Source organism: Adiantum capillus-veneris, chromosome 3 (assembly GCF_014529385.1).
Source record: "Adiantum capillus-veneris isolate H3 chromosome 3, ASM1452938v2, whole genome shotgun sequence".
NCBI lineage: Eukaryota > Viridiplantae > Streptophyta > Polypodiopsida > Polypodiales > Pteridaceae > Adiantum > Adiantum capillus-veneris.
The window spans coordinates 168,667,224-168,677,575 of record NC_140933.1 but is presented as its reverse complement, the minus strand read 5'-3'; positions in this window follow the sequence as shown (position 1 = coordinate 168,677,575).

The following is a 10,352-nucleotide window of genomic DNA, read 5'->3' as shown; positions in this document are numbered from 1 at the left end:
ATTCATACGGAAGTCAGGGGTGTCTGAAAGCGACAATTTGCGAGAATTGTGACGAAACGGTTACGGTTTTGGACATAGTTTCGACTTTTCCCTAACCAAAGCACTTGAACACAGTGGACTAAGTCTACTTGAACCAAGCAAAAGCTCTTAAGCCTAGAAATCATTTCTACCCTAGATTCAAACGCAGCTTACACAAGCTTGGAGATCCCGGCGATAGAGGAATATCCTCCCACAATGGATCTTCCAAACTTGCAATTGATAAAGACCCATCTTGTTGAGAGAGTTTGGATGATTGGTCATGAGAGTGAAGGACTATATAGATACATTGAAGACAATGAGGTCAATCTTTATAGGTGCTCAGATCCATACCTAGAAGAGATAACGGATTACAAGCTCTTATATGTCTACACATACGGAGTCGACTGTTAATGGAGATCTATAGTTGTCGACAAGTATGGACGAGAATACAAAGTTGTAAAAAGCACAAATCCACAGACTGGACTAGAAAGAGGTGGATATTTGGTCAATGAAGGACCACAAATGCCTCCACCAAACACGAGAATTCCTATAGGAATTCCAAGAAGAGAGCCACCAGGATTCCCTTCAAGAGCGATAACGAGAGAAGGATTGGGAGAGTCTCTGGTTAGACTTGTAGACAATCGACGAGTTAGACCATCCCAAGTCCAGAAATGGGTAAACAGAAAATACTCCAGAGATAAAGATCCTAGAGATCACGTAACGGCTTTTAGAAGAGTGATTAGAGCAGAGGAAGTTTCAGATTTTGCGACACAGTTTGCAGGATTTGGATTGACTCTAGAAGATGATGCAGCTACTTGGTTCGAATCCGTGGAAATATGGGATTTTGAGACCCTAGATGAGCTGTTTGAGGAGTTTATTGAAGAATTCTTGCCAAAAGGCATTGCTCATAACACGGTCTCACAAATTCATAGATTCAAACAGAAAGAGAATGAATCAGTACGCAAAGCATCATTACGACTCAAGAGATATGTTAGGCTCTGTCCGAGAGCAGAGTTACCTACACAAGCACGACTGATGCTGATCTTTATCCAGGGAATGAGACATGCGGGCCTTCAGAAGGATCTGCATATGATAAGGAGGATGACGCTAAACGAGTTGATCAAAGAAGCTCTTTATCTAGTGGATAACTGTGAGGCATACAAAGAAAAGGACTTAAAGAGTCAAGGAGATGACACATCCTCTCAGCACAGTGTTTCACAGATAAGTGAGTCCATTGCCAAGCCAACGGCACCTATTGATCAAGAAAAGCTTATCGACGACTTGGTCAAGAGGTTGATTCCTCATGTAAGGTCTGATTCGGGAGAGCCGAAGTGGTGTGAAATTGAGAGAAAATGGACGAACCATACGGGGGAAGAGTGCTATTATAGCATGGAAAATGCTAGGGAGAGGTATGTACAACCTGTCCCAGAAGCACCTACTCCACCTAGATACATTACGGGGAATGCGCCAGGACCAGTAGGAGTTTTAAGGCCACAGCTTGTCTTAGGACAACAACCTCCGCTGCCAGGTGCTAGAATGCACGTAGAAATGAGATACATGCCAATGATGGAAGCATCAAATAAACCAACGCCAGTACCAGCTACAATGTGGTATAGCAACCAAAGTGAGTACTACCCTTCGGAGCAACAAAATGTGAGAGAAACACATAGAGTGGTGAGGCCGGTACAACCTCCACCTCCTGGGTTTCAGTCAAAAGAAAGAAGGCATGAAATGGACGAAAAGACATTGCGATTCATTGCAAATAGCGGCTTATCTAGGTCAAAGCTTGCTTATAGACAAGAGGAAATGCTAAAAGAATCTCCTCAACCAGAGACAGATTGTCACAAAAGTCGTGACAACCACTTGGTCAAACAACGTCCTTGTACGGAGATCACTGAAGTAAATGCCTATTGTCTTGAGTGTGGCATCACTCACTTGATCCCCGATTGCCCGAAAAACCCAAACCAAATCAAGAAAATCACGACAAATGTATCAGGGATTGTTCAGCTCCCTAGTAGCTCAGAAAATGAAAATGTCATACCAGTTCAAGTGGTTACAAGAGCACAAGCCCCAAAGAAAGCTGATGAGAATCTAGAGACAAAGAACACGGAAAGTGACATGAGTCCAAAGACAGATGATGGACCAAAGACAGACGCACCTAGTCAGAAAACCAAGAGCAAATGAAATAGTTGGAAAGCTAGAAAGACTAGGATGAAAGCACGCAGGGAACGAGAGAAAAAATCCCTAGCTGAGAAGCTTACCGAAGCTGAGGAGAAGATAAAACAACATGAGGAAAAGGAGGCACCTGCTCTTACATAGATGGTTAAACCTCTAGAAGAACCATCCACGGATGAGAAACCGAGAAGTGCTAGTTCAGGAGGATCTGTGTTGGTAGAGAAGGTTAATGAGACATTAGATGCCCTCTTGAAAGCCTATGATGCGAGGCTAAAAAACAACCAAACCCAAGAACAGAGGTGGATAACATATCCCTATGCGGAATTAGAAAAGCAAAGGTTGGAAATGTGCAGGAAAATGATTCAAATAGCCCAATCTTTACTAGAACCACGTCATGCCTACACAAGTAATCCCACCAAGCCCAGAACTAAAAGAGCCAGATTCTAGTCCTGAGCACAGAACAAACCTCAAAGACCCAACATTAGAACCAAGGATAGTACTGAATACCACGGATAACTCTTCTGAGGGATTTCACCAAGCTATACCTGAGGATTCTAAAGAGATAGATGGTCTTGACGAATTGTGGAAACAAGTCAGAGAGGCCAATGAAGTCGATGACCTAAGAAGACGAGTAGACAAGACTGGTGATGAACGAGGAGTGTTTCTACCACCAATAGAGGAATTTGAGACTGGATCTCAAATGAATCTAGACGTGCTATCGTATTGGGGCGACAAAGGATCTGTACAATCTATGGATAGTCAACCCCATTCGCTAAGAACACTACCATCCTACATGGGAGAGTACGAGACCAAGTCAGATGTGGTTGTAGTCCCATCACAGAGACTGTCTCCCAACAAGGCCATAGATTCAAAGGGGCTAGTAGATATTCTATCTACCCCAGTCACCTGTACAATAATGCTAGCCGAGTTGCTCAAAATAAGACCAAACATGTGGGCTAATGTGGGTAAATTCCTAGAGAAATTTGGTGTAAAAACCCCAATGATTCGAATTGAGGAAGGCATCAAAGAGATTGAAATGCCTCAACTAAATCTAGGCCAGTGCCATTAAACAAGGTAGGCGAGTATTACGAGGGAGAAGATGGAAACACCACCCTTCCTATGGAATTCAATGGTGTAAAAACCATGGCAATCCTTGACAGTGGAGCTGGTGTGGTCATTGCAACCAAAGAGGTTTGGAACAAATGGGGAAAACCTACCTTAATATCCACACGAATGACCCTGCAGCTTGCAGATGGACACAAGGAAAAGCCCCTAGGACTGCTAGAAAAAGTAATTGTTACTTCTTGTGGCATTGAATATGAACACACTTTTGTTGTTGTCGACTTTGGCAAGAAGAACAACTATGACATCATTCTGGGAAGACCATTCATGCGACAATTGAAAATGGTCCAAGATTGGGGTTATGACCATATATACCTGAGACATATGGAAACCATAACAAAGATAAACTTGAGCGACCATAGCTATAGGGATGTGACGAGAACACCGGTTGAGCAGTTTGATTCCGCCACAGTTGCAGAATCAGAACTTCCGGCTTGGTTAGGTAAGCCTAAAGAACTGTGGATGTGTGGAGCTTCACAATGTGGTAGCTTGAAACGTGAGGAATGTATCCTAGAACGGGTTATAGAGGATATGGACTATATCCCAGAACCATTTCCTGAAGAAGAGTTAGAGCCTTTTGGATGGGAACACATCTTGGCTACTCTAGACGTGTGCGCCGTGGAGGATGCTCCCACAACAAAGTTTTGTGATGAAAATGGCTATGATGTCGTTCCTTATTTTGCAGTGAGTGTAATCCAGGAAAACGAAGAGAACCAGACATCAACAAGCTATCGAAATAAGGAGCAAACAAAGAAATGTGGAGAATCAAAAGATGAAGAAGACGACGAGTTCTATGACTCTATAGAACACTTCGAGCTTCAAGAAGATCAACGACCCGGGAATCAATGTTATCGCTACACGAATAAAGTGCATCAAAAGTGGATTCCAAAGTCCTCGGTGAAGACACAGCCACCACAAGCATCCTCATACATGGCTCCTAATAAGGATGCAAAGACTCAGCTAGGAGGAATACGACCAGAGCAACGAGCTAACAATGGTCTAATCAATGGGCTAGAAAAGTCCTTCAAGAAACTACCACCCACGAGCAAACAGACAATAACTTTCCACTACCAACCAAAAAATCTAGGGAAAGTACAAGAAGTCAGCCTTGCTAAGGATAGTAGCGATAGTGATGAATCTTACGACATCCCCTATCATCAACTCAGGCCATCACTATCACCAACCCCTTTAGCAACAACCATGACAGGTCAAAAGAACATGACAACAAGTCAAAGCCAAAAAGCTCGAAAAATCTGGATACCAAAAAGCCAGATCGGCCAAAAACAGATATGGATCAGGAAGACAAAGATCTCTAATGACAAATCACAAGATCCAACACCAAAACAAAAACAAGGAAAGCGTGCACGAACGGGTAAGAATATCACAAAGTCGCAAGCTTTCACAACTCAGGTTTGGGCTCCAAAGAAGTTGATTCAAGCACAAGAAAGTCAGGAATTCATATGGATTCCAAAACAACCACAGTATCAACTTTCAAAGACTAAATTCCGTCCCCAACCAAGCGTACAAGGGCTAAAGCAAAGACCACCGTCGACTCACACAACAAAAAGGTGGATCCCAAAGAAGTCTCTTCAAACACAAACGAAGCACGGGCAAGTATGGGTTCCCAAACGAGCGCCAGCAACAAAACAGCCAATAATCACAAAGAAATGGGTCCCAAAGAAGAATAACAAAACTGCTGTCAATGCATCGCCGCTTGAATTCTTACAATTCTTCGTACGATTACAGTACAGTTAGAAGACAGCAAGTCGCTTCAATCAAGCAACGATACAGGAGCTTCAAAGACCATTACATTGCTCAGAATAGGAAGCCTCGCCAACAAATGCCAATAAGCTTATACCCACATCTTGCACAACATAAATCTTTTCCATGCATTGACTGTGTATGCATAATAGGGCTACATTACAAGGCCTGCATAGGTACAACTTTTAATTGCCCAAGCACAACACATACCCTTTGCGATACCCTGTCGTAAAGGATGGCTCCAAATAGGAAGGGGGGAGGCATTCTGAATGCGGACCTAACATTATGACTATTAGAGGGCAATGTTTTGTGAGATGCATTAAATTTTTGCATTTTATTGTGATAAATTTTTGACGAAAATTAGAGTATATGCCCTCATAGTAGTGTTACAGAGGATTATGGGGACAAAATCCATATATGAGCCCCTAGGGACATGTGTATAGTGTACATAGCATTTAGATTTCTATTTGAATGATTTTTCTTTTGTTGAGTTTTTTTTAAGATTTTCTTTGTTTATTATTAAGAAAAAATTAAAAAATCCATAATCCACATGAAGAAAAGACTGACGAGAGGCTTGAGCACTACAAAGAGAAGAAGGTACAAGGAAACAATGAAACTTCACGAAGTATGTCTCAGCAGCCACTACAACAGCCGAAGAACTTGTCACAAAGCAGTGTCAACATGCAATCGACAAGTCATACAAGTCAGAGTCGAGTAGCTAAGACACAAAATGAGTGAGGTGTTAGTCCCAAAGCTTCAAGTAATATTCTCTGTGGTCTAAGCGTCTTATCTATTCTAGGTACTGCTCAAGCTGGAAGAGTTGAGCATATTTACGTTGTGTCGTTCATGCTGGTATAGGTGAGCAAAAGAGTCAAAGTCTCCTATACTTAAGTCTGGTGAAGTGAAGGAGAAGGTCCAAAAGACACTCACGTACTGAGCACAGTGAGATACGAGTGGAGAAACTTCTACATCGAAAACCCTTCTTGGAAAGGTGGAAGCTATTGAGACATCTTTTGATGTCACATGTGCTACATTTATTCCTGGAAACACCAATCATCTACTTCTTTCACATTGCATGCTTTTGTTGACAAATTTCTCATATGCATATAGAGTGTCCCATAATTGGCACTTGCATCAGGCACTCTTTCCGTGTTTCACCCAAGCACTCACCTTTCATTAACATGTACTTCACGTTCAACTGCTCAACTCCAATAAGAGCGTATACCAAAGGCATTTTTTCCCATCGGGTTTTTTCCCTTTGGTCATCCAGGTTTTAGACCCTAATCTAAGGACACCTATCACCATCCTCTTGTACATATTCCTTCTACATCAACAATAAGGAAATGCTACTCAAATCAATTGACAAATGAATTGGAGCACCAATTTCAGATCATAGCATACTTCTCCTCAATGGCGAGTCGAAGAATGGCCTACAATGACAAAACTACAGACAACACTAACAACATGATTGCACACGAACAAAGAAGTCCCCAATGAAGAAGAGCAGACATAAAAGTAATCACAGGATCTCAAAAGATGAATGGTTATGATGATAGATGTCCGCTCTAATGGATCATAGTTCTTGTTGTGATTCGACAAAGATACAAGCAGTGCAACAGATGAAGCCAAAACAACAGCAAAGTGTTGACCACTGGGTCAACTACACAACATAACTACTTACAAAGTTGTCATTGGCTCACAAGATCAGAAAGCCAATCACTCAATTCTACAGATTGTAGAAGTTGTTTTTGAGAATCACAAATACTCCGAATTGACAGATTTGCTGGAGCAAGTGATGGATGGAGCTTTATCTATCCATGATGATAAGAGTCAAGTTAAATGACATTGGGTTCTTTTTGAATTTAGATCTGGCAATAGAACTATAATGACAGAAACAGATGCTACAGCTCGGAGCGTGGATGTGAAAGACATAAAGTTCATCATCAATTATGATTTTCCTGAATCATGTGAAGACTATGTACATCGGATTGGACGAACAAGACAAGCTACTACGAAGGCTATAGTCTATACTTTCTTTCCAACAACAAAACGATAGCAAAGACCACATCGCCATCGACAATCAGGTCATGTCGAGGACGACATGAACGCGGAAGGGGGGAATGTTGACCGCTGGGTCAACAACACAACTCAAGTTTCGTACCAAAGTCTTATCTTTTGCGAGTTATGAAATGCTGTGGATTATGGCTATAAACGTCATTTGTAATGAGTATTTATTCTAGTTTCAGAAGCCGGGGTGCAATGGCACTTCCAGATTATAAATGCAAAGCCATTTGACCCTTTCAACCCCATTTTTGGTTAAACCTAAGGTAGCCTTAGTATATAAGGTACCTAGGTTATTTTGTAAACAGGACTTTTAATCATAATCAAAACTTAGAGGTGCCGTCTACTGTGTGTGAGAGAGAAAGAGAGTGAGTGTGAGCTTCATCCTCCCGCTACGCTCGGCTCGCTCAACACATTGGAGATGCGACTGCACCATTGCTATAGGCTTGAGGAGAGCTACGCGACAACGCCAAGCATTCCACGTGAGACGAAGCGCACACGCCGACACATCTACGAGCTATTTGTGGTCGTAAGTATATCAAACGATGTCTGTTTTCTGCGTGCTAGTAGTCTATAGAATCGTGGCGACATAAGCTACGCATAGGTACTCATAAATTTCAGTTTCGAGCCCTTTCTAATTTCGGCTCTGTCATCCTACGCGTTTTCCGCAGACGGGTTTAGAGTGAGGGTTTTGAGTGTAGAACCTTAGGAACAGGTGTATCCTAGTGAGGGGATGGTGTTCCTTAAGTTTCGTATGAATTTGGCATGATTAGGTGAGTTACCTTCCGTATGTGTGTATGTGGTTAGGTGGTGTAGTTGAGAGCAATGAGGTTCTTGATTGTGGTTTAGTTGGCCTTCCAGAGTGTTGTATGTGTAGGATGGTCTCAGCCTGACAAGCTTAAGAGATTTCCTCCGTGTGCCTATCGTGTCATCTGTGTCCTCGATTGACATTATGTTGATCTAGGTAGTGTTTGCATGCACTTCATGGGTGTGTGAGTAGCGGCGCCAATGTTGGACGGGAAGCTACTCACACACCCTGAAGCGCATGTAAACACTACCTAGATCAACATAATGTCAATCGAGGACACAGATGACACGATAGGCACATGGAGGAAATCTCTTAAGCTTGTCAGGCTGAGACCATCCTACACATACAACACTCTGGAAGGCCAACTAAACCACAATCAAGAACCTCATTGCTCTCAACTACACCACCTAACCACATACACACATACGGAAGGTAACTCACCTAATCATGCCAGATTCATACGAAACTTAAGGAACACCATCCCCTCACTAGGATACACCTGTCCCTAAGCTTCTACACTCAAAACCCTCACTCTAAACCCCTCTGCGGAAAACGCGTAGGATGACAGAGCAGAAATTTGAAAGTGCTCAAAACTGAAATTTATGAGTACCTATGTGTAGCTTCTGTTGCCACGATTCTATAGACTACTAGCACGCAGAAAACAAACATCCTTTGATACACTTAAGGCCACAAATAGCTCGTAGATGCGTCGGCGTGTGCGCTTCATCTCGCGTGGAATGCTTGGCGTTGTCGCGTAGCTCTCCTCGAGCCTACAACAATGGTGCTATCGGATCTCCAATGCGTTGAGCGAGCAAGGCATAGCAAGAGGATAAAGCTCACACTCACTCTCTTCCTCTCTCACACACAGTAGACGGCAGTGCTAAGTTTTGATTATGATTAAAAGTCCTCTTTACAAAATAACCTAGGTACCTTATATACTAAGGCTACCTTATGTTTAACCAAAAATGGGGTTGAAAGGATCAAATGGCTTTGTATTTACAATCTAGAAGTGCCATTGCACCCCGGCTTCTGAAACTAGAATAACTACTCATTACAAATGACGTTTATAGCCATAATCCATAGCATTTCATAACTCGCAAAAGATAAGACTTTGGTACGAAACTTGAGTTATGTTGTGTTGTTGACCCAACGGTGTCGTGTTGTGACACGTACATAGTGGGAACACATGCTACAAGATCTATCTTGTAACTTTTTAGATACATAATTATCTTTCCTATAATGTACATATGCATATTTAAGTATAATAATAAGCCTTCTATCTCATCCCATTATTTTTCTCAAGGGTAACCTATCCTTACTTTACCATCAGAAAATACTATGGGAAAAGCTCAATAGCTCCGCCTCTTTAACTTGGAGCAAAAAGCATTGATTCTCTATTTCTACTATCTCATTATCATCTCACACCCTAGCTAGATCCTATATCTAGGGTAAACTCCAATATATATATATTCTATGTATTTTTTATACTTTTCTTATATTTCTTTTTAAATAGCTACTAGGAGGGAATCAAATCCTAGTGGGACACTAGGTAGCATGATTTCAAAGATACACTTATTTTAATGCATTATTGCAAGCATGATTATAAAACTTTGTCAAGGAGCAATGTCATGCTTTCATATGGCATGAGGTGTCCTTTGGAATTAAATGAAAGTCTATGCTAAGGGGACCACGGAAAGACTTTTGCTGCCAGAAATGGACCCTATTTTGATGAATTTTTTACACAAGGTTCCAATCCGAATTGGAAAATGATTTTAAAATGAAAATCGTAGCTAATGAGCTGAAGTTTCTGCCCATATTTTTACTTTTTTATTTGGAGCCACGGTTGAGGAGATATGATCAAAATACTGGACCCCAGTTTGCCCACATCATGCAGGGACAGCTCATTTCCAACTTTTCCAATTCCTATTCACACTGGCTCCTCTCTTCTTGTGTAAACCCTTGGGGGTTCCCTTCACCTATAAAAGGGGACCTCTTCTTCCTTGAAAAGAAACTCAAGCATTCAATCCATTGATGAGAGGAATTTTTGAGGGAGTGTGTAGTAATGCCTAATTGTACTTAGCCATTACCATAAACCCAAGCCTACACTTTCTCCTAGAGGAAGACTAGCCATTCTTATACACTATCCTTGGAAGATCAAATCTAATCAAGGAAGGTCTCGGACTTGGCATATCAATCAACATTGAATTCTCCCCTCTTCTTCTCTCTCCATCAATAATGGTGTCAAAGGGTTTGTCAAGTAAGATGTGTTCTACATTGATGTTTTCTTGATTTCTTGTTGTTTTCTTTTTCATCTCTAATCCAACATATATATATATATCTAATCTCATCTCTTTAACCAAATCTATATCTCCCACTCTTAGTAATTCATCCTCTCTACAAATTTTAG